This window comes from Delphinus delphis, chromosome 1 (assembly GCF_949987515.2).
Source record: "Delphinus delphis chromosome 1, mDelDel1.2, whole genome shotgun sequence".
Taxonomy (NCBI): domain Eukaryota; kingdom Metazoa; phylum Chordata; class Mammalia; order Artiodactyla; family Delphinidae; genus Delphinus; species Delphinus delphis.
Window position 1 is genome coordinate 105,841,222 of NC_082683.1, and position 6,313 is coordinate 105,847,534.

At 46.1% G+C, this 6,313-nt stretch overlaps 1 protein-coding gene and 1 non-coding gene across 2 annotated transcripts in view; both read left to right on the top strand.

Moving 5' to 3' along the window:
• Positions 1-5,653, top strand: part of LOC132424101 (flavin-containing monooxygenase 5-like) — a 34,122-nt gene extending 28,469 nt beyond the window's left edge. Inside the window, exon 8 of the transcript XR_011246692.1 lies at positions 5,470-5,653. The gene's annotated coding sequence lies outside the window, so the exon portion shown is untranslated. The remainder of the gene's footprint in view (positions 1-5,469) is intronic.
• On the top strand, positions 2,969-3,040 carry TRNAQ-CUG (transfer RNA glutamine (anticodon CUG)). The gene has a single exon. It is a non-coding gene; the product is annotated as a tRNA-Gln (tRNA).
• Positions 5,654-6,313: the final 660 nt, after the last annotated feature.

The following is a 6,313-nucleotide window of genomic DNA, read 5'->3' on the forward strand; positions in this document are numbered from 1 at the left end:
TGCAGTTATTTAAAAGAATAAGGCAGATGATAAAAATGCTGAGAGTGATGGACTGATAAAAGCTAACATGTATTGAGTATTTACTATGTGCTAGGCACTGGGCTTAATGCTGTACCTGCACTTCTCATTTAAAACCTAGGACAACCCACGTAGGAAGAACTCCTATTTGTCCCATTTTTAAGTGAGAAATTGAGCTACAGAAAATTCCAGAAACTTTGTTAAAGTCACTCTGATACCCAGTCAGGTTTGCACCTACAGCTTAAAAGACCAGAGTGCTCTCTTTTCTTGTTCTCTGTTATAGGGATTTCACAGCCTGACTGATTTTTTCTCATGTTGGAAATAAACAATGTCAGATACAGAATATCAACTTCAGACAGGCTACCTCAGAATTTTGTCCAGTCACAGAGAAAAACAAGGTCACTGTGCAACCTACAAAACTTTAAACATCTTCCTCTTTTCATAAGGAAATGACTGTTACTTTCTTATTCCAATCATAGAATTGCCCATGCTAACAGTATTCAATATGGAGCAAACCCTGCTTCCTCCCATCTTCCCACAAATCACCCAGCTAAAGCCCAAATCCTATAATAGGATTACACCTGACCACACCTTGAAACCACATCCCCTTAACAAGTTCCTCTGGGGAGTTTATTTTTAACCTATCAAAAATATTATTCCTTTTCTTGTCTGACACCTTTGTTCCTCTCAAGACTGAGAAGTATCAAAGAAAACGGGGCACTGAAATTGAGCAGGACCCTGTGGGTCTCTCCCATGTACAAAAGCCTTTCCATGTCCCCCATTTCTTGTTTGTAGGAAAAAGGTTTCAGCCTCCTCACGGAGTTCCCAAGCGCAGATTCAAATAGTTACTAATGAGAGGACTGAGGAAATGCAGAAACAAAGGAAAGGCTGTCAAGAAACAATAATGCAGCCACGGGGCAGGGTGCAGTTTCCTCCTCAAGGAATATACATAACTATCTGATACAGGTCTCTTGAGGTCTTCTACAGGAACTAGGGACCCACCCGGGTCGGGAGGATGGTAAATTCACAGTGGGTGCAAGGACCTGGACCCCAGATTGGTTGGAACCAGAGGCTGAGATTCCTAGAACACCACCCTGTCACCTCACCACCACCAAGTCAGAGGAAGGTCACACACTCTGCAGCCACCCCCGCACCCCAAATTTTGCCTATAAAAACTCTTCCCTGAAACTGATCTCTGAGAGGCAGCAGTGAGTGGGGGGCGTGAAGCAAGATCTTAATTCCCTGCCCAGGAATTGCACCTGGGTAGCCTGGATGAAAACTAGGAATCTTAGCCACCACGCCCCCTGGCTCTTGCCCCCAGTGAAAAATGAATTTCTCATGGAGGTAAAACTGTAGAAACAGGTACAAAGTTTATTATTAGAGACATAGCACAACAAGTGGGAGAGCACACAGAGAAACTGTTTAGTGAAGATAGAAGCAAGGCAGAGATGCCCACCCAGAGAGGAAGGGTGTGGGCGTGGACGTCCTCCCTAATGAGGAGGAGCGCAGTAAAGAGGCCGTTAAGTCATTTATATACTGCAGTTCTTCCAGGTCTTTGTTTACCTTTGGCCAATTATCTGGTTTCTTTTTCCACACCTGACCTGCCCTAGGACGCTCCCCAACACACGTGAGCAACTTTTTTTCCAAGACGGATTACAGCCCAGAGGCCTTAGCATTACATGGCTTTAGCATCACATATTATGGGGTGGTGCCCCCTCCTTTTTGACCCCCCAAGGTGCAATGTTTCCCTTGCCCCAAGGATGGGAAATGGATGACCACTTGCTCTTTTAATAGGGTTTAGTCCCACTCTGTCCCTGCCATAAAAATATCCAGTGTCTGGTTATTTACCCTATTTCTGTTGCTGGGATTTTTTGTTTTGTTTTTTTTTTTTGTGGTACGCGGGCCTCTCACTGTTGTGGCCTCTCCCGTTGCGGAGCACAGGCTCCGGACGCGCAGGCTCAGCGGCCATGGCTCACGGGCCCAGCCGCTCCGCGGCATATGGGATCTTCCCGGACCGGGGCACGAACCCGCGTCCCCTGCATCGGCAGGACTCTCAACCACTGCGCCCCAGGAAAGCCCTGTTGCTGGCTTTTATATTCAGGTACAGATCTCGAAATATAGACAGGAGTCAGGTCATAAATATGTATTCCTGGAGCCCGTTTGTCTCTTGCTTCAGTAAATGTAAACAGGGGACTGGTGATGAATGTCGGGCCTGGAGCCCATCTTCTTCTCACCCCAGGAAGTGTGAACAGGAGGGCACTTTTAAACGTGTAGCCTGGAGCCCATCTATCTCCTGCCTCACAACCTATCAGGGAGTTTGTCTTTTGAGCAGGAGTCCCCTTTCTCCGTGCGTGGCCCTGCAATATACCTTCCTCCAGCATTTCCTTTTGTTTGGCCTCACCGCGCCTTCAGCAGAGGACCTTGTGTCACATAACCGGGCAGGCCATGAGCCGCCCTGGGCGCTTGCAGTGCGACGTGTGCGGCCGGATCCCCCGGCAAAGCCCCCAGCACCCAGCGATTCTACCCTTGGACCTGGGGTCCCAGGGAGGGGACATCCCACGAAGTCCCGGGGCTGTTCTGAGGGTCTTCAGAGCTCCCAGGGCAGCGGGAATAGGACACTTGGAAAGAAGAGGAAAGGAACCTTTTTTTTTTTCCTCGCGGGAATTTTACCTCAGAGCAGAAAACTCTAGAAATGCCGGCAGAGCAGGTGGATTTGGGGGAGCCCTAAAAGCCCTTCCCTGTAGCTCACCCCGAATGGAGTTCATCTCATTCCACGACAAACTAACCTGAAGAGACGGCCGAGGGCAGGCGAGTCAGGCGCCTCCTGGCGTCCCGGAGGAAGCGGACTCGGGGCGGAGTGACGAGAGCGCCCGGCGGGAGGCAGCTCCTGGGCTCTCGGGGCTGTGCGCAGCCAGGTTCAGTGGCGGGAGCAGCAGGATGCCTGGCAGCGGGTTCCATGGTGTAATGGTGAGCACTCTGGACTCTGAATCCAGCGATCCGAGTTCAAATCTCGGTGGGACCTTTCTCTTTAGGCAGCGCCCAGCCGTCTTTTACTCGGTCTCCTCCCGAAAGCGAACTCGCGCCTCAGAGGCGCGCTGCGTGGACGCGCTTTCCCGCCCTCGCGTCCTCCTCAGTCCTGCTCTCGGACCCGACCGTCTGGGTCACGAGAAGGAGGTTCCCCGGACCCGCGACCCTCCTGCCGCCGCCCACGCCTCGCAGCCGCGTCCCCCGCGCTCTGCCACCTCCTCCTGATGAGGAGCTCCAAGCTGCTCCAAGCGGCTGCTCCAAGCGGCGCGCTCCACGCGGACGCCATGGCGGGCAGGTGGGGGGACGAGCCCGCGGGGTCCCCGCTGGACCCTGGCGACTCTGCCCGTCGCTGGCCACCGGAGGCCCCGGCCCCGCCGCCCAGGGGCGCAGGGACCGAGCCGGTGGCTCCCCCTCGTCGGGTCACCCTGAGTCTCAGGGGTAAAAGGCAGAGGCTGCGCCCACTGAGTCCTGCCTCGCGAGGGGGCTTCACACCGCACGTCTTGTAACTGCGCGCTGATCCCTGTGAGTAAAGGGTCGCGGTGCGGGGCTGTGACGTCGCTGAGCAGCCAGGGTGACAGCGTCTTAGCTTTCGGGTCGAGGGTTCCAGACCTGGATGGGAAGTACTGTATTGTATTCAGGTGCCCTATTATTCCGAATATTAATGGATCCTATCCCAGTTTATTCCCATTTTATTCAGAATTTCTCGCTTCTAAGTCTCCATTGGACACGGAAAGCCGCTGTTAGGCTAAGATTTGAACCTTCACTCCAAGAAACCTCGTCCCAAGCTCAGCCTGAAGGAGGAGGAAGGCCAAGGATTCCGGCGTCTGAGGAGACCAGGGATCCCTGACCCACATCCACCCAGGCCTTTGAGACACGTGCACATCTTAAGTCCAGGCTAGACTATAGTGAATATGCCTTGTTTGGTTTGATTTGAGTTGGAAACCACATTCATTTTTTTATCATTATAAAATTAAATTAATTTTTAAAATGTCGCCTCTAGACATTGAAAGCACAATGTAACAAATGAACCTGTGTATGCCTCTTGTGGAACAAGCATATGGATAAGAACTCTCCCAAGAGGCTATAAAACACAATAATTTATATGTACCCCAGGACAGGGACAGAATTTAAAAACTGCTTTCTTCAATTGTGTTGTTATTGGCATTGTTAGTATTTTATTCTTTTGTCCATGTAATGTAGGAAAAAGCAAAGGAGACTGTATGAAATATCGTATTTCTATTAGTCCCAGTGTCCTTAAAAACAAAAATACTGGTATTAGAGAAAAGAGATGCAGATGTACGATAGACGTTCAATAAAAAGCCTGTAGTTCTGAATTTGAATTGTGAATGTGGATATATGTGAATACATGAATACATACAAATATGAGTATTTCCTAGCTCTGTCCACTGGAAAGACCTAGAAATAAACCAATTCCAATGAGTATCTTTAGGTTACACAATTTGACTTGAGAATAATGTTTTGCACAAAAAGAAACCAGAGATTCTTAGAGAAATGACTGAGTCCAACTCAGGCAGAAAATATTCAAGATGAGACAGAAGCACCTTGTCATACTGATATCAGGAATGTTCTCAAAGACTATTAGGATCTTATCAAAAGAATGAAGGAGCCAGCTTAAAGTCACTTTCCCTACTGAAAGAGAGGATAATTGGAGTGTCAGTAAAGACTATATTGCCATGAATTGAAATACTTCAATGTGTTTGAAACTTTGAATTCATATTAGCACGGGGGAAAAAAAAAAGAAATTAACTGGTGACCACAGAAGATGCTTGGGGAATTGCTCATTAAGCTGCAGTTTTCTTTACAGAGGGTACCACTAAATAACTAAACAGTATTTAGTATTTAGGGGAAGTTTCTTTTTATACAAGTGTTCCAGTTAAATAATACATGATGATGGAACATCACCCTTTTGCTCCACATAATCAGTTAATGGATCTAGGCCTTGAACTCCAAGAGCTGCTAGTATTATTTGAAGAAACACACAGGATTTTGATGTGCCTCCTGATCAGAGAGCACACACCACTTCTGAGGTAGTCTTGCCAAGATATCAGACGTGAATCTCATCAGTCTCTGTATCTGCCAGGTCCAAAATAGGGACCACTAGACACATATGGCTGTTGAACACTTAGAATGTAGCTAGTAGGACTGAGGAACTAGATTTTAATTATATTTCATTTATAATTCATGTGAATGTAAACTTAAAAACTGAAGACATGCACAATATTTTTCTATTAAACACAGCTTTAAAACTGGTAGAATTATATTTCCTTTACTGTGTAGCATTAACTAGCTATGTATTGAATAGGTCATATTTATATTATTGTGTGATTATACTTTTTTAGCTTGCAGTGTGGCTACTAGTAAAATTTAAATTACATATGTGCCTTGTGTTTTCTTTTATTACAGCATTGCTCTAGATTCTACCACCAAAAAGGAAATATGGAGGACAAGAGAATTTATGAAAGTACACCCAGGTATTCAATTTAGACTGCAGGAATGCTACAGAACAAACAGCTCAGTTTCCTCAACAAATGAATGATTTAAAAAAAAAAAAATGACAGCAAGAGACCAAGAGAGAGCTGGAGCAAGAGAGAGAGAGGAAGGAAGGAAGGAAGGAGGGAAGGAAGGAAGGAAGGAACTGAGGGTAAACATATATGTAAAGACTTAAACACATATCCTACTGATTACAATTTGTGGATTTTATTTGGCTCCCAAGAAAGGATACTAACTTGAAAACAATAACTGGGAATTTGAACACTATTTTTATGATATTAAAGATTTTAAATTGATTTATGAATAATTGTAGTGCTATGATAATACTTTCAGAAAGAGTCTTCATTTAGGGAAACATACTGGCATAATTACAGATGAAATATGATGTCTGAGATTTGCTTTAAATAACAGGAAAAGATAAGTGGGTGGAATTGTAGTAAAACAATTTCAGCCATAAGTTGATAAATGTTGAACGTGGCTGACAAAGATGGGGATGTTCTATTATATAATTCTGTCAATTTTGTGTACTATTGAAATTCTTCATTTGAAAAAGAATGATAGGAGACCACAGATCCACCTAGGATAACGGCAGCTGAATCTACCAACACATATTTCAGAGGGCTAGAGACTTAACATAGAGAGTCAAAGACACCACTCATAACCCTGCCCTAAACAACCAGAGGCCAGAGAACACTGTGGATTCCAACTGGTTTGTTTTCACCCAGGTCTTGGAGCCACACAGCAGTAGAGGGATCAG